Consider the following 18,916-nt stretch of genomic DNA (forward strand, 5'->3'; position numbering starts at 1 on the left):
CCACATGGCTGAGCTTGGAGGGCTGAACTAGCCCCCAGCTATCCCTGAGTAGAGGAGGTGCAAGCTGTCTTGCCTCTAACCCTACATTGACACCCGCACAAGGATGTATCTGGTCTATTGTGAGCACAACCTGATGGTTCCATTAAGAGATATTCAGAAGTTGAGAGGGAGGTGTCAAGAGGGCACATGAGGCAGGGAGGGATGGAGAGATGGAAATGGGTGGTGGGCAGGGATCGGTCCTAGAGAAGTGAAGGGAGAGGAGAGGGGCAAGGATCAGGAAGTTTAATGCACATTACATGGTCAGGGAAGGTAGGGAGGCGAAAATCAGATGGTGGCAACAGTGAACCAGCTGAGGCTGTTGAAAATTAGAAATGTCCACTGATTTGGGGGTTCACACTTCCACAAACCCTCACTCTGTACCATGGAAGGAAGAATAACTACATAGTTAGTCCTAGAGTGATAGTTTAGGGATCCCTTCAGTCCAAAGACTTTGAAAAAAAATGATTAATGTTTTTCAAAAATAAAGCCATCTTCATATTGATTCAAAGGCATTTCAGAAAAAAAGGAGGTTTAAAATATAGCCCTTGTATTAGGAGTGTTTCAAGGCTCCAGGAGTCTCTCCTTTGGGTACTGTTAGATGGTTTATTATCCATTATCTGTAACACAAAGATAATGAAAGTGGTTCTATTGTACTGTATGTGAAACCCACTGGAATACTAGGATTTGACAGCCATGATATATCTCAGTTAGTTTCTAATGGGTAAAGCCATCACAAATCATATAACAGACAGTTTGTTGGTTAAATAAGTCTACAAAGTGAGATGATGGAGCTCTTCATTTATCTTCATTGAACGAGCTTTGACTGCTGCGTAGTTGATAAAATAAATCTAGTCCTATTCACAATCTTCCCCCACTTCCCATTCTTAGCAATTTCTATTCTATTCTGTATAGGTTCATATACCTCTCTCATCACTGTAATATCTAAACACCTTCCAGTAGAGCATTAAGTGATGTGAATAACATCTGCCATGTATGTGGTTCATTATTTCTCTGTCTCTTCCCGGAGGAAGAATGATGCAGTCATTGTAAAGTGGGTTTTTTTGTGTGTACACACTGCTCTAGTTCATACTAGAAAAATGTATCTGGCCATTGGAGCAGAAGGGGGAGTGGTTTATGATGGTCTTTAGTTCATTCCACAGTCTTGGGTTGGCCCCTGGGAAAGCTCCACCCTTGTGCTAGACAGTTCCATTGTGCTTGAGGAGCAGCAGTTGTCATTCACAATCTGCATCCTGGAGCTTCAGGTGGACTTTTAGATATGCTGGACCCAGACTTTTGGGCATCTTGAAGATATAGGGCAAGACCTTGAACTTACCCCACTACTCTATGGGAAGCTAGTGTAAAGGATGGAGGAAAGGTATGATGTACTTGCGGTATCCTCTGTTCCTGTGGAGAGTCTCTGCTGTGCGAATTGGAGTTTCCTAAGGGGTGATGATAACTTGATGCCCAGGTATATTGCACTGCTGTAGGCCAGGTGAGAGAGGGTAAATGTGTGTATAATTGATGCCATGTCTTTGTTCGACAGGAGTGTACGGAGTCTCCTAGCCAACTGATGGTAGCAGAAAGTGTTACTCAAAGTTGCTGCTATGTGAGAGCTTAGTGTCAGTGAGGAATCCAAGAGTACTTCTAAGCTACAGACTGAACTGACCAATTGTGGGTGTGTGCCTTCAGCCAGAGAAGATTGTACTGTGCCTGCACACTCTTCAAAGTGCTTCCCTTTGCTCACCTGCATCACCTGTCTCGCTTGGATTCAGCTTCCACCAGCTGCTGTTCATCCATAAATTCACCTCATCCAAGCAGTGGGCTAGCTTGGTGGTAGTACTATAGTCGTATGGGGCGAAGGATAGGGAGAGCTATGTATGATCTGCCTGTTGCAGGTACTTGAGTCCATATCATCATGCCAGTGTACCTAGCGCTTGCACGGAGATGTTGAAAGGGATCAAAGAGAGAATTAATCCTTGTGGGATTCTGCAAGTAAAGGGTCCAGTCAGTGCCACAGCAATAAATTTGGAGGCCCTCTATGAGAGAACTTTGGCGGGCTCCTTTCCATTAATAATATTCCATTATCAATGTCATCAAAGTATACAAATAACGACATATAGAAATACATAACTAGTTATTGGTTGGGAATACCTTCAAAGCTTAATTAATTAATTAATTTCTTGTTGCATTTTACTTATCAGTGGCTAGCTATTGGAAAAAAATATGAATGTTTTTCTTACCTTGTATATTTTGAGTAATGAAGTGCTCTATTGACTAGTTTTTCTATCCCATCCTTCAAGGCCAATATCTTTTAAATGTCACTTTCTATGGACAATGCAGCCAGTACTACCAAACATTCTTGAAACATGGTAGACTTCAAATAAGTTTTTATTAACTTAAGCTTTGAGAAACTTCCTTCTGCAGCTGCCACAGAGATTGGATCTGTGAGAAGCACTCATAGAGCAGTATACGTATTTGAGTACATCATGGACAAACTGCTCCTGAAAATGAATTGAAGTGTCTTAAGGGTATCTACTGTCTGTGGCAAAACACCAGAAAGACTCTGGAGTTCATGTGCCCGGTCTTACTCATCTATATCCAGAATACTGCCATCAGAACTCATCAGAGCGATTTCCAGGTTACTGCACAATTTTTCCAATGCACTTGTTGGAAAAAAAGTTTGCAATGTTTTTCACATCACACAGGAACCTAAACCCATTTTTGTGCTCTCGTAATAATTCAAAATGTTCTCCCAGCTTCATGAAAGCAACATCTATAGCAATATTTAAGAAGTCAAATGTAAATCTCTTTTCTGCATCGCCAATGGCTTGATCCTCTGTTTCGTAGCTGAACAATTTTTTTTTTGCAGACTCGTGTTTCAGCTAGTTCCACAAGCACTGATATTTCTTCTGCTATCTATTTAGCAATTAATTGCATTTTCAAATGCATTTTCACAGTAATTCTGTATTTCTCTCAAGAAGCTGCAACTAATTTGCTGACATCATCATGACCAAGCATTGACCTCTGCAATTTTTTTGCCTCCAATATTAATTTTAAACAATAAGTTGTGCCAAAACTCAAGTGAGATGATGAACCCAAATGAGGAGAGTTCATCCACGAGTGATCCAGCTTCTCCAAATACTCTATTATCTTTTATTGTTTCTTTCAATTTCAGCAGTGCTGATTGTACACTCTGTCTGAAACTGTAGAGCTTTGACACTTTCAATTTTGCTCTCCCATCTTGTGTCGGAGAGAGGCTTTTATATTGTTTTCACACAGGTTTTCTGAACTGTCCACCTACTTGTAGAAACTGCAAATATAGTGTACTTTTGTTGAAGAACACTGAAAACATTTTTTGACCAGTTTGACGAATTTGCTGTGTCACTCAACACTAGATTTAAGGAATAGCATCCTCAAGGAACACAAAAGGCCTTTTCTGATCTCTTGTTTTATACAAGTTGCACACCTTGGTGCTGTCCTCTCATATTAGCACCGTTATCCTATTCCTGTCCTCTATAATTATCGAATATCAGACCATGTCTGGTTAACTCCTGAAGTATCTCATATGACAGTCTTTCTGGTAGTTTCCTGAACATTCAGAAATGATAGGAAGTGCTCTTCAGCGTTGACTTCTGTCTCTTGGATCTTAACATACCTCAAAATGACAGACATTTATTCCTCCTGACTGATATCAGATATGCAATCCGAAATAATGGAGTAATACTTCATCTTGTTTATGTCATTAATAGTAGCACCTGTTACATTTTGATCTAACTTCAAAATGATATCATTTTGTATTGTAGAGCTTAAGTAATGGTGTCTGTCTTCTTTAGCAAAGAACCATCTTACGTATTCCGTCATCACAGGCTCAGATTTAGTCATTAACTTGATTTGGCCTAAAGTTTCCATTTTCACACGCGTTAAGTTTTTCCAGACATCCACAAAATACTAGGGTCCATTCAGCTAAGTGAAGAACAATGGCCGTAATTCTTTCAAATACACAAGTGTTAACTCTCAATTTCAAGAAATGATTGTCAAGGCTGGTCAACTGCAGATTCAGTTTCAGCCGTTGTTCAATTTCTCTCCATTTCACCATATTTCCAGTGTGAACATGGCGTTTCTCATGAGTTTTGAACATTTTGTGGATATATTGCCATTCCGGAGAACCACCATCAATGAGACTATGCTTGCCAACACGAAATAATTTGTAACAAAAACAGAACACTGCATCCACTTTACCAGAATATATGAGACAGTGTCTTTGTACGATTTCTTCATTTTTCAATTTTCTTATATAATTTTCTTATGTAAACATTCTTCCATCATTATTTGGAAACTTTGACCTTTAACTTGCAATGGTCCATGTTTCACTATGTTTATTCTTGTTTTGTCATCTATAGAATTGGGCCTTCTTGAAGGAGCATTGATGTTAAAAAGGGATAATGTAATTAGTAGAATGTCTTCTGAGTTGCCGCTACTCTCTTCCACTCGTTGTGATATAGCAGCATAACTGTCAGACAATGTTTCTTGCGCCTTAGTTTCTTCATGCACCTCTAAGCTTTCTTTATTGATTGGCTTCTGTAGCGGGGCAGTTACCCCGCTCCAGCTAAGAGGGGTTAAAAGCAGCCTTAGAGAGGGCCGCAGCTGAGAAAAAGGCTAGGCTGATTGGGGAAGCAGCCACAGCTGGGGCCACGCCCCAATCAGGCCACAGCTGGCCCTATAAAAGGGCTGTAAGCCAGACACTCTCTTTAGCTTCATTGAGAGAGAAGGACCGGGCTGCCTGGGAAGCTGAGAAGGGTACCTAGGGTGGAGCAGTGCTGGGGAAGGGCAGAGGGAGCTGAGGAGCTCTGGCCTAGCAAAGCACCAGGCTGCAGGCCGAGTTATGGGCCCACAAAAGGGTACCAGGGCTGCAGAGGGGCAGCCCAGATCTAGGCAGAGGGAGCTGGTCCAACCCCCCTTGCCGATGATGAGTGGTTTATAGACTGCCGTCTGTCCCAGGGAGCGGGGGCTAGATGATGACTGGCAGCAGACACTGAGGCAAGGGGAAGATAGAGGGTTGTCTCCCTTGGGTGGGGAGACCAGAGACTGCAGTGGTACTGCAGAGGGCAGAACCCCAAGAGAAAGGGCACCGGGGACCGGGAGGGACACGGGGGCCAGCAGCAAGTGAAATACCGGCCGGCAGAGGGTGCTCCGGGCTGGAAGAGCTAATTCCCAGGATGACCAGCAGGAGGTGCCGGGCCCTTGAATTGTCGCCCCGCTACAGCTTCCTAAACTGATTCTACATTCGAAGAAGTGCCAGGAGCCAAAAACCTCTCAAGTGCATCTTTGCCTCTTAACCTGTGTCTCTCTTTCTCTTTGTTACTTCTTCTTTGCCGCAACTGATGTAAATTTTCTAAAACCTCCCGACATTTTGTGGAACAGGGCCCAGATGTGCAAAGGTACAAAGCTAGAGGGTAAAAATGGGAGGGAGGTGATGCATAGACGGCTACATCCAGCTCTCTCTCTGACACATGCGCATGAGCGTACACACACACACCCTCTTGTTTACTTTTTCTCTTCATAATACTAAAACAAGGGGATAGTCAACAAAATTGAAAGGCAATAGGTATATTGAACTGAAAGGCAACATTTTCACCCTCCCTGATCTAGTGATCTTGACTGGGTCTCAGAGCTCTGTAATCCCTCCCATAAATAAGAAACATCCTTTTTGAGATTGTTAGTCTGTACAATCAAAGAGCATTCAAATGCACTGTGCACCTAATGTTGACCAGCAACACAACACATAACAGATATATTCATTGCAGGGAATATACTATCTCTAAGGAAGAGAGTGTGTGTGTGTGTGTGTGTGTGTGTGTGCGCGCGCACATACATGAGGGAGGGGTTCCCAACCAGTCATGGCTAGGAAATATACCCTCTCTTTAGGGGACACAATGTATGTTTCTGGGGAGTTCAACCATGGTTTATCCTCTCTTATTCTGTTTACTTTATGTTTGCAGTAGCACTTTGATGCAGAGCAGAATAAATGTAGTGCAATTATGGGATACTTGGCATTTATGTGGCCCTTTGCACAGTCAATCAAAATAGCCTTGAAACTACAGACTGGATCTGAGGCTCCCTTTGGACGTGAGCCCCCCTGCAGCCGCAGGGTTGGTTGCTATGGCACTGGGTCCAGTGGTAGAGGTTGCATTCCCATCACTATTATTTGGGTGCCTCTCTTTGGGAAGGACTTCAACCATTTTAGCCCATTTTAAGACATCTCTCAGATAGCACAGCGGTATCTCATGATTGACAGCGCTGAATACTACAGAAAGATTCAGGAGGGTGAGAATGAATGACTGCCAAGCATTCATTGACAGCAGGAGATCAGCCATCAATACCCTAAAACTGTTTCCATCCCATATCCTGGCCTGAATCCCGAGTGTGCCAGGTCTAGGATATTTGCTTGAATTAGATGAGCTTGTAGTTGACTTATGTCTACCTTCTCTATAAGCTTGTTCAGGAACAGAAGGTCTCATAGTTGGGGGGGGGGGGGGGCGAGGATTACCTCTTTCTTGATTAGATAGCTACATAATTATTTCTTTCCTACATGTTTTATTATCAGGAACCTTTGAACTGCACTTTGCAATGGGAGAAAAGATCCCCAATAAAACTCACAGGAAACAAATGAAATGCTAAATGCTGGGTGTGTGGAGAAAAGAGAATGATATTAAACAGGTGAGTTGTGAAGAAAACTTACTATTCACTCTTCCTTAAAAACTTATTACAATAATTCCTTTGTCATTAATTATTCAGATTTTTATTACATTGAGGACGGAGCCCTCTATTGCTGCAGCAGAAGTTCTAGAGCTCAGTATATTGTAGGATTTCCAGTCAGACAGGTGCTAAGGCACAGCTGAAATGCAAAACACTTCTTAAATGAAGGCACCCCTGAGGGCAGCCAGGAACCCCTAGAGAAGGCCGAAGGGCGTATGGTGAGGATTGCACAAGGGGATGAAAGATGCCAGGAGCACGCCCTGGGTTGGATGGGTACAGTTTCTGGCCCAATAAAAGATATTACCTAACCCTCCTTGTCTCTCTAATATTCTGGACCAACAAGGAGGCTATTGGAAAGGTCGGCAGGTAACGATCAATCTATCAGGGTCGATTTATCGCGTCTAGTCTAGACGCGATAAATCAATCCCCAAGCACTCTCCCGTCGACTCCGGTACTCCACCGCCATGAGAGGCGCAAGCGGAGTCGACAGAGCTGCGGCAGCAGTCAACTCAGCACCGTGAAGATGCTGCGGTAAGTCGACCTAAATATGTCGACTTCAGCTATGCTATTCTCGTAGCTGAAGTTGCGTATCTTAGGTCAATTCTCCCCCCCCCCCCACGTACTGTAGACCAGGGCTAAGAGTATAACTGCTTCCCTCCCAATGTGTTTGTCAGCTTCTGTCAGCTCTGCACCCCTCCCCCTCCGCCACAAAGTCCCTTGGCACAGAGGACACAGTGGCATGTGCTGGGGGTGTCACTGTGGAGGACAGAATGACCAGGGCATTTCAATGTCCTGACTATTCCCTGACTGCCATAAGTCCCGTAAGGACCGTAGCAGCAGGGCATAAGTTAGGGCAGCTCTTAGGATTAGAAGGGCTCTATCCTCGTCCCTGGGCTCAGCACCAGGTCTGGATTAACTTGAGCCCTTGGTCTCCAAAGTCTTTTTCACAGGCCACAGGAGTATGTCCTGATCTATCTGATGCACGTGCATAAGGCAGAGTGCTGAATGAAGCGCTGAGCATCTACTAGAGTAGGGGTGGGGAAACTTTTTGGCCCAAGGGCCACATCTGTATGCAGGGCCATGAAAGTAGGGCTGGGGTAGGGAGTTGGGTGCAGGAGGGAGTGTGGGCTGTTGGAGGGGTGCGGTGTGCAGGACGGGGCTCAGGGCAAGGGGTTGGGATGCAGGAGGGGTGTGCGGTGCAGGAGGGGGCTCGGAAGAGGGTTGGGGTTCAGGAGAGTTGTAGGCTGCAGCAGGGGGTTGGTGGCTCAGGGCAGGGGGTTGGGGTGCAGGAGAGGGTGTGGAGTGCGGGAGGGGGCTCAGGGCAAGGGGGAGAAGTGCAGGAGGGGGCTCAAGGCAGGGGGTTACGGGGCTCAGGGCAGGAGGTTGCGATGCAGGAGCAGGAAGGGTTCGGGGTACGGGTTCCGGCCCCGCACCCACTTACCTCGAGCGGCTCTGGGGTGGCAGCGTCGTGCAGCGGGGCTAAGGCAGGCTCCTTGCCTGCTCTGATCCCAAGCCACTCCCGGAAGTAGCCAGCATGTCCGTTAGTGGCTCCTGGGGGTGGGGCAGGTGGCTCTGCCATGCGCTGCCCTTGCCTGCAGGTACCACCCCCGAAGCGCCCATTGGCCGCGGTTCCCCATTCCTGGCCAATGGGAGCTATGGTGGGTGGTGCCTGCAGGCGAGGGCAGCTCACGGAGCCCTCTGGGCCCCCTCCCCCAGGGGCTGCAAGGACATGGTACCAGCCGCTGTCGGGAGCAGCGTGGGGCCAGGGCAGGCAGGGAGCCTGACTTAGCCCTGCTGCGCCATTGTGCTGGCAATCCCGCAAGCCAGATTGAAAGCCCTGACGGGCCAGAATCAATCAATTCTGAAGCACTTAGAGGAGAGGAAAGTGATCAGGAACAGTCAGCATGGATTCACCAAGGGCAAGTCATGCCTGACTAACCTAATTGCCTTCTATGATGAGATAACTGGCTCTGTGGATGAGGGAAAAGCAGTGGATGTGTTATTCCTTGACTTTAGCAAAGCTTTTGATATGGTCTCCCACAGTATCCTTGCCAGCAAGTTAAAGATGTATGGGCTGGATGAATGGACTATAAGGTGGTTAGAAAGCTGGCTAGATCGTAGGGCTCAATGGGTAGTGATCAATGGCTCCATGTCTAGTTGGCAGCCGGTATCAAGCGGAGTGCCCCAAGGGTTGGTCCTGAGGCCGGTTTTGTTCAATATCTTCATTAACGATCCAGAGGTTGGCGTGGACTGCACCCTCAGCAAGTTTGCAGATGACACTAAACTGGGAGGAGTGGTAGATACGCTGGAGGGTAGGGATAGGGTACAGAGGGACCTAGACAAATTAGAGGATTGGGCCAAATGAAATCTGATGAGGTTCAACAAGGACAAGTGCAAAGTCCTGCACTTAGGACGGAAGAGTCCCATGCACTGCTACAGAGTAGGGACCGAATGGCTAGGCAGCAGTTCTGCAGAAAAGGACCTAGGGGTTACAGTAGACGAGAAGCTGGATATGAGTCAACAGTGTGCCCTTGTTGCCAAGAAGGGTAACGGCATTTTGTGCTGTATATGTAGGAGCATTGCCAGCAGATCGAGGGACATGATCGTTCCCCTCTAATTGACATTGGTGAGACCTCATCTGGAGTTCTGTGTCCAGTTTTGGGCCCCACACTACAAGAAGGATGTGGAAAAATTGGAAAGAGTCCAGCGGAGGGCAACAAAAATGATTAGGGGGCTGGAGCACATGGCTTATGAGGAGAGGCTGAGGGAACTGGGATTGTTTAGTCTGCAGAAGAGAAGAATGAGGTGGGATTTGATAGCTTCTTTCAACTACCTGAAAGGGGGTTCCAAAGAGGATGGATCTAGACTGTTCTCAGTGGTACCATATGACAGAACAAGGAGTAATGGTCTCAAGTTGCAGTGGGAGAGGTTTAGGTTGGATATTAGGAAAAACTTTTTCACCAGGAGGGTGGTGAAGCATTGGAATGGGTTACCTAGGGAGGTGGTGGAATCTCCTTCCTTAGAGGTTTTTAAGGTCAGGCTTGACAAAGCCCTGGGTGGGATGATTTAGTAGGGGATTGGTCCTGCTTTGAGCAGGGAGTTGGACTAAATGACCTCCTGAGGTCCCTTCCAACCCTGATATTCTATGATTCTATGATTCTCCCCTCTACTAGAGGCAAAGAGTGAATGAACCCTGCAGTTAGCTGCATGCGGTTGAGACCACTCACCCCGATTACTTTATTTTAAAGACAGGCAATCTGCCCCATCTAGATAAGGGTGTCTTTGTGTTTGGGTGGAAAGGGGTGAGATTTACCTTCCCCTCCCTTTGCAGCTCAGCTGCCTAATGGTGTGATTACAGCAGACCTCACAAGCTAACCAGGATCAGACTAAATTAGCTCTAGGGTGTTGGATGTGTAAGAGGGGGAATAAAAAAGGTGTTGATGATTCAGTAGGTGTCATTTTTCTTCCTGAATCAATATTGAACCAATGCCCCCACAAAATGATACTGGCTACTGGGCTGCTTCCTTACAGTTAAGATTTAAAATTAAGGCCCTGATCACTTGTGGTTATTAGAGATATCATTCATAGATAGCCTTAATCCTGTCTAAATCCCAGCCCTGGCAGCTACGGTCTCTCTATCTGTATTAATCACTGCAGATTCTGTTGGATATTGTTGCTTCCTAGCCTAACCTGTTGTATTCCACCACAGAGTAGATCAAGGTAAACTATGTGAGAAGCAGTGTAGCAATGACAGAGCACTGGACTGGGACAGTTTCTCTTCCTGGCTCTGCCAGTGATCTGCTTTGTGACTTTGGGTGAATCACTTTCTCTCTCTTTGCCTTTATTTTCCCTTCCACCCATTACCTGTCTTGGTTATACTGTAAATTTTTGGGGTCTCTCCCTACGTGTTTGTACAGAACCTAGCACACACAGGTCCCCAGGTCATATGGTGCTCCTTAAGTATAAATAATAGCAGACAATTTATTCTGCTAATTTCGCCTTTCCCCCTTGACTATCTGCAAACTGGCTTGTTTTTTTTTTAAATATATTTGCCATATTAAATTATGCAGGGGATAGTTATTCAAATGGAATGTAGAGCTATAGATTGCTTAGAGACTGCTTGCTGTAGATTCATAGGTGTTCATAGTTTCTGTATATTCATAGATTTTAAGCCCAAAGAGAACAATTATGGCCATTTCCTCTGACCTCCTGCAGAATGCAGGCCAAACAATTCCATTCCGCAGTTCTTGCAGCAAGTCGCATAACTTCTGGCTCAGCTACAGCATCCCTTTGAATATACCTGCAGATGAAGTGCAAGGGGCTTGCAGGGGCTAGCTGGAAAGTCTTATTCACGGAGGCACCTTTTAATCCCTGTAAAAGTCAATCTCCAATTTCCCATTTCTAGCCCCTTGTGAAGATCGTCTAGAAAATGCAAACATAAAATTCGATTGCAAAGACTGAAAACAATTTGCAGCCGGGCTCCACATCTGCAGCAGAAGCCTGGGGGATCTAAGAAACTGCAACTTCAGGAGCCCATTATTTTTGTGTACAATGTCTCATAAGCCTGTTAGGTTTGGGTCTGGCTCAAATAACTCTCTTACCACACCTCTCTGGAATCCCTAGGCTGACAACGGGCACAGTGGTGTGAGGGTCGTGGGCACAAATTCATTGTACCTGGGCTGGCGAGGAAACAAAACATTGTTTCACAACCTGCCTCAAAATGCTAAGCCTGGCCCAGCTTGCTCAGCACCCTCTGAGTTCACCCAATATCATCAGCTGCTGCAAGAAGATCTCCGTTCTGGTGTCTCCCACCTGGGGGAATTGTACTGGATACTCCCTGCAGTACATTCAACTGACCTCCTCCAGTGCATGAGGAGGAAGGAGCAAAAAGACAAGGTTAAGGCCTGGTCTACACTGGGGGTGGGGGATCGATCTAAGATACGCAACTTCAGCTACGAGAATAGCGTAGCTGAAGTCGACGTATCTTAGATCGAATTAAAATTACTTACTTCGCATCCTCGCAGCGCTGGATCGATGACTGCGGCTCCCCCATCGACTTTGCTTCCGCCTCGCGCACTACTGGAGTTCTGCTGTCGAAGGGAGAGTGATCGGGGATCGATTTATCGTGTCTACACTACACGCTATAAATCAATCCCCGATAGATCGATCGCTACCCGCCAATCCGGCGAGTAGTGTAGACGTACCCTAAGATTCAGTTGCAAAAAGTAAAAAGTCTGAAGCCACTGCAGCTCACCTCTCTCCTCTGCCTGTCCCTGCTCAGGCCCAGGAGTGAGGTCTAAATGGCTGGTACTGAGGAGGGAACCTCAAGAGCTGTTGTCCTTCCATCAGACTGAGGAGAAATGTGCCCTCACCCCACTAGGTGGAGGGGTGGCAGAGGGACTGAGGGATTTGGGAAAGGGAGGCCAGTAGAATTGATGGATTCTTTGAGAAAGTAAAAAGGTATGGATCCGTGGAGATTTTTTTGTAGGCATGGAGGAAGAGTGATAGATTTTGCTGATGGGTTGGAATGGGAGGGGATTTTGCCCAGGGAATGTTGCATTCACCACTGACCAATGTGGAACACTTCTGAGAGAGTCCCTTGTGAAAATGTTGCCAGCATATACTGACAACCTGATCCTGTACTAAAGGTATGGGACTGGTTGCCTAAGTCACGTGGTTTAGTTTCTGCTCCCTAATGCATTTCATGATGGCCAATTCCAGTGCAGAGCCTGGATTACAGTATTAGTATCATTTGTGCAGCACACAAAATAATGGTACCCCCTGCCCTGATGTGTTCTCAGTTTAAAAGGCCTTATTCTGCAAATAAGAACTAGTAAGCATAGTGCTTATTAAAAGAACTGGGTGACATTTTTTGACTGAAGTTTTTCTTTGACCAAAAATGCAGATTTAGTGACCCCCAAACATTCTGTGAATTAGTGTTTATTTTGCTGAATTGTCTCTTTTTGGGGGAGGCGGGGACCCTTACAAGCAATTTAAAACAAAACTGAAACTTTTCATTTTGACATTTTCAAAATGAACCATATTGATGTTCTGATGTACAATGACTTTTTTGTTTTTAAATTTCCTTTCATTTTATTTAAAAATTTATTCAAAATTAAAATGAAATGTTTAGTTCCACCCAAAACATTTTTTTTTTTTTTTTTTTACTGTTTGGTTCATCGAAAATTTAAAAATCTTTTTTGTTTGTTTGTTTGAACCCAACTTTTATTTCTGGGGTTTTGTTGTAACTGCCAGCAAACCAAAGCATTTGTTATTCACACAGTTTTGCTTAGTAACAAGAGTAGTCCCCTTGCAAACACAACTGTTGTAGCAACAGAGGGTCCTGTGGCACCGTTAAGACTAACAGAAGTATTGGGAGCATAAGCTTTCATGGGTAAGAACCTCACTTCTTCAGATGCAAGCTTCCCTGCAGTTTGTCCTGGAATGCTCTGTCTAGTCCAGTTTTCAATGCATCCCGTGATAGAGTTTCAACATCTTCCCATGGGAGAACATCCCACAGTCTAACACACTCTGCTGGGAAATGTTTCCTGTGATTCAACGTGCATTTAGTTGGGCTTCCGTGGGCCACATTCAAAGAACGTGAATGGATTCTTACCAGAACAAGCAAAATGATACAAAAAAGGATGTCCTGGGAGTGTTTTTCCAATGAGGCCCTGATTTTCACAGCTGTTGAGCATCTGCAGTTCCCATTAAAATCAAATCACTGTGAGTGCTCTGAAACTTCGGAAATCAGGCCCGGTATGATGTGGGGTTTGTAGCCACTTAGAAATACATAGTGTTTTTTCATTGTTTGTTTTTTAAATAGCTCTTTTAAAGGAAATGTTGTGTAGTTAACAATAAGCAGCCAAGATAACCAAGGTAAACATTTTGGGTGAAATTCTGGCCCTATTGAAGTCAATGGTCAAACTCCCATTGACTTTAATAGGGCCAAGGATGCACCTTTTGCTTCAAACTACATGTAGAGGTAATGATGATATATAAAAGAACCAACTGGAACTTCATTATTGACATCTGTGAAGAGATACTTAACTGAGTGGTCTCGTTCACTACAGTAGTGAGTAAGTGCTTATCAGTTTGAATAAACGGTTTGCAACCTGGCGTAAAATCACTGACTAGCCTGAAATGAGTCAACAGAAAGCAATATGCAAATCGCATCACATCTGGCATTAGGCATTTTTATAAAGGAATGTGGCATCTTATATATGAGAGAGGATGGTTCAGTGGAGAGGGGACTGGCTTGGCCGGAGACACAGGAGACTTGGGTTCTACTTCGTGCTCTTCACAGATTTCCTGCAAGTTACTTAGTCTCTCTCTGCCTCGGTTTGTTACCCGGAGTTCTTTCAACCCAAAGCTCTTGGTAACTTTTACTCTGTGCGAGGTGGTGTCAGGAAATAAATCAGGGGAGACACAGCTGTCCGACCGATAACTGGTGGCACAAACAGGACACCACACGAGTGCTTTCACTTCAAGCTAAACTTTACTTAGTCTTAAGCACTTACACACATCGCAACAGGTTAGTAAAACACCCCCAACCCTTGATAATTACCAAAGTTGAGTGTGGCTCTTGAGTGACACAGCGGCAGGCTTCCGGTGTCCAAATATTCTGTCTGCCAGTGGGGACCGCAAGATGAACTCATTTGAACTCTCTCTCTCTGGATACAACTACCTCAAACTTTCTCTCCTTATTTATACATTAGTAATAGAATGACATGTCCCTTAAAGAAAACTTGTTAAGTAAGCAGTTTCAATGGTCAAGCAAGAGGTTCCTTCTGATTATTGATTAACCAGGTGTGGGTTTTTCCAGTGTTTGAGCCATGAGGCCCCAATAGACATTCCTGGGGCACATCCTGCACTTCTAAAATGCATGTATCAGCAACTTCAACACAATTCTTATCAGGAAGGATGCCGGGTCAAGCTGCCCTTTCTGTGGCACCCAAAACCCCCTCCCCTCCTGCCTTGGTTAAGCTAGGCTGCTTTTAGCAATAAGCCATTGTGGTTTCAGGCACTTTACTGGTTTGCCAAAATCTCCCCATACAAGTTCCCTATTAGTGAAATGGGGATCGCAGCACTGTACCTTACCTCATGTGTCTGTTGTGAGAATAAATACTACAGTAATGGGGGCCAGATAAGATCCTAAGACAGACAGACATGCTGTTGAGGTACCAAGATATCCAGTGTACCCACAGATTGACAGGCAGCTCGTGACCACGCACTGTAGTATCAAATTGTTATAACCCGTGCACATATTGGGTCAAATTTATCCCTGATGTAATGTTGTTGGCCTCAATGGAATTGCACCAGAGAAAATGTTGGCCCATTATCGCTCTCATTATATTTTCTACCAACCCAAGAATATTTCAGCAGGAAAAGTAAATTATTACTCGTTTGTTATTGCACCATTTGCAACAATCACCAGGCCGAGTAATCAGGGCATTATACCCAGGGCCGGCTCCGGGGTTTTGGCCGTCCCAAGCAGCCAAAAAAAAAAAAAAAGCCGCGATCGCGATCTGCAGTGGCAATTCGGCAGAAGGTCCTTCGCTCCGAGCGGGAGTAAGGGACCGTCCGCCGAATTGCCGCCGAATAGTTGGACCTGCCGCCCCTCTCCGGAGTGGCCGCCCCAAGCACCTGCTTGCCAAGCTGGTGCCTGGAGCCGGCCCTGATTATTCCTGGGCTTTTGCCTCCTCTGAAAGGATAGATTCACTGTGTAATTGATGGCAAGTGAATGTCATATTATTAATTCATGAATGTATGTGCAAAGATTTTTTGAAATGGCTTGCTACAGGTACACACACCTGCCAAAAGAGTTGATGGAGATACTGGGCCAGATGCTCAGCTGGTGAACTTGCATGGAAGTAGTTCCATTTACACTAGCTGTGAATCTGTCCCAGTTATTAGATCTGGTGCACCCTGCTGAAGTATTATACATTATGGGTTTGCTGCCAGGATTAGTGGATGAGTTTCTTTGGCATGTGGTATATAAGAGGTCAGACTAGATGATCATAAATAGGTCCCTTCTGGCCATAAAATCTGTGACTCACTTTGAAAACAAAGGTAAGAATTGACTTAACAGTGAAATCTTCAGTGAGCTTAAACACAAAATGGAAGCTTACAGAAGTGGAAAGTTGGACAGATGACTAGGGAGGAGTATAAAAATATTGCTCGAGCATGCAGGGGTGTAATCAGGAACAGGGCCAGCTCCAGGCACCAGCGCAGCAAGCAGGTGCCTGGAGCGGCCAATGGGGAAGGGGCGGCACGTCCGGCTCTTCGGCGGCAATTCAGCGGCGCGTCCCTCACTCCCTCTCAGAGGAAGGACCTGCCGCCGAATTGCCACCGAAGAATGAAGCCGATCGCAATCACGGCTTTTCTTTTTTTCTTCCCGCCGCTTGGGGCGGCAAAAACCCTAGAGCCGGCCCTGATCAGGAAGGCCAAAACGCAACTGGAGTTGCAGCTAGCAAGGGATGTGCTTAAGTGCTTCGCTGAGTAGGGATGGATTCAAGAAGGTGCTTAAGTGCTTTGTTGAATTAGGGCCACTGGGCTTGATCCTATAAGCTGCTGAGTACCCTCAACTCTAGTGGGGGTCATTGGGAGTTGAGGGTGTTTCTGTTAATTTCCAAGGGAGCAAGATTGGGTTAAATATCTGGTGCAAGAAAATCACAAAATCCTCAGTCCAGGTCTTGGCAAGTGCAATACTTTTTAGTTCATTTAAGCATATTTATGACAGATTATATGTCTTATTCTTCACATTAAGATGAACATATGAATATTGGTTCTTTACTACATTAGGTTAACCTGGTCCTGCAACAGCGCAGGGGGCTGGACTTGATAAATTCTTAAGGTCCTTTCCAGCCCTACATTTCTATGATTCCATAAAGTACTTTCCCCGTCAGTCTTATTTTCAGGCCTGATTGTCATTTGCACACTGGTTTAATTCCCTTCGTGTCAATGGAGCTACTCCTGATTTACACTCTTGTAGTTTAGGGCCCTACCAAATTCATGGCTATGAAAAATGCATCACGGGCTGTGAAAGCTGATCTCCCCTATGATATCTATTGTAAGGAAGGGGCAGGACTGGAAGCCCCCTAGCCAGGAGCTCCTACCATGGGCAGGACTCCAACTGCTAGTCCCCGCTGGGTGGGGAGGGAAGGGGCTTCCTCTTCCCCTGCAGGGGCCCCTGCCCCTTCCCTCATGCAGCTGGGGGAATTTCCTGGAGGTGGGTCTGTCCCGACCCCAGGAGCAGTCCCTGTAGAGGAAGAGGAAATCCCGTCCCTCCCTAGCCCCACCATGACTAGCAGCTAGAGCAAGGTGCACAGTAGGAGCCCCCGGTTGGGGCGCCCCCAGTCCTATCCCTCCCCAACTTCGGGCCCAGTGCTCGGGGGATTAAAGGGGCCTTGGGCTGGCTTTGAGTGGGGGAATGGACCACGGTGCCCCCTGACAATGGGGCCCTGGGTGGTTGCCCATCTGTAAGGCTGGCCCTGCCCCCCCCAAAAAAGTGACAACCGTCCCATACCCTGCAATAGCTTTGCGACGCCCCCATGACCCCTTTTGGGTCAGGACCCCATGGTTACAACACTGAAATGTCTAATGCAGACATCTGAAACCATGAAATTGACTATTTTAAGAATCCTATGACTGTGAAATTGACTAAAATGGACCATGAATTTGGTAGAGCCCTGGACCGTGGGCTGAGGGAGGCTAGCCCCAGCCCTGCCCCTTCTGTCCGAAGCTCCGCCCCTTCCACCCCCTGCTGGAGCCCGGGCCCCCCCCCCCCACTGCAGCCACTGGCCCATCCCCAACCCAGACTAGCCCCCAACCCCGGAGCACCAGGGGGGTGGGTGACGCACGGCCCCAGCCTCCCCAGCCCCAGAGCGCAGGATTGTGGGCGAGATGTGGCCCCAGCCTCCCCAGCTCTGGAGCGCCAGGAAGGTGGGTGGCACATGGCCCAAGCCTGCCCAGCTGGAGCACTGGGCGGCTGGAGCAGGACTGGAGCTGCCGCACACAGGAAGCGTTGGTAAGCAGGGGGTGGGGTAATGCCTGGCCGTTTCGGGAGGCACAGCATCCCCCAGCCTATGCGACCCACCGCCCTGATTGTCAGGCCCTGTGTATTAATTATTATACCTTCTATGGTTAAACAGAGGAAATAAGCTGTTGGTAGGGTGCCCATATTGCCCAAAGGGAAAATGGGCACTGCGTGGGGCTAGCCCAAAGCCCTTCCACACACCCACACACCCCTGCGCAGGGCTGGCATTGCTGCTCACTCAAGTACTGCCTCCTCCCCACTGTTCAGGGCTGGTATCGCCACTCCCCCCCCCCATACACACACGCAAGAGCAAACGGGACAAATGCCCACTTTTGCCAAAAAAGTCGGGATAGCCGAGACAGGGCTTAAAAAAAGGGACTGCCCTGGCCAAAACGGGATGTATAGTCACCTTAGTTATTTGAACTTGTGCTAAACAGAGCTTACTATTCTTGCAAATTGCTCCTGCACCTTAACATTCTTTAATGACAGATAATATTTTATTGTAGTTCCAGCTGTCAATAATAGCTTTGACTTCCCTCTATTAATATTCAGTTAGGCACCAAAATCTCTTTGTATTGGACCCTAGAGGTGCTGATAACAAGCTGAGCCAGAAAAGAAGTCCATTCCTTAAAAGGCCGGCAATGGCTTTCAGAAATTTAATTAACAAGATGTGGACATCAATACCCACTGCTTCTGCCTCTTTATTATATTTTTAGTAATGAGTTAATGTCCAGCGTCACTTTCATAACTGTAGAATTTGCAAGTAACGTGTTTAACTCACTTCAGCCCAGTCCTTCCTACATGTCCAAACTGATACTTGTTTAAGAATAGGCTGCCATGGCACAATAATAAGGAAAGAGAGAGAGAGAAGGGGGAGCTGTTTTCTTTTAACACTGAACAAGTGACTTTATTAAAATAAAAAATATGGTGTTATCTGTAAAGCTCCTCTATTTCATTGTAGAACACATGCAAACAACCTTCCCAAGTCCCATCCATCTCGGCTTCCTGCTATAAATTTAAAGGAACAGTGCAGACATTCTCACACAGGCCAACTGATTTTGATTGAATGGAGGCACAGCAGTA

The sequence above is a fragment of the Terrapene carolina genome, unplaced genomic scaffold, assembly GCF_002925995.2.
Source record: "Terrapene carolina triunguis isolate 2854851 unplaced genomic scaffold, T_m_triunguis-2.0 Scaffold58, whole genome shotgun sequence".
NCBI lineage: Eukaryota > Metazoa > Chordata > Testudines > Emydidae > Terrapene > Terrapene triunguis.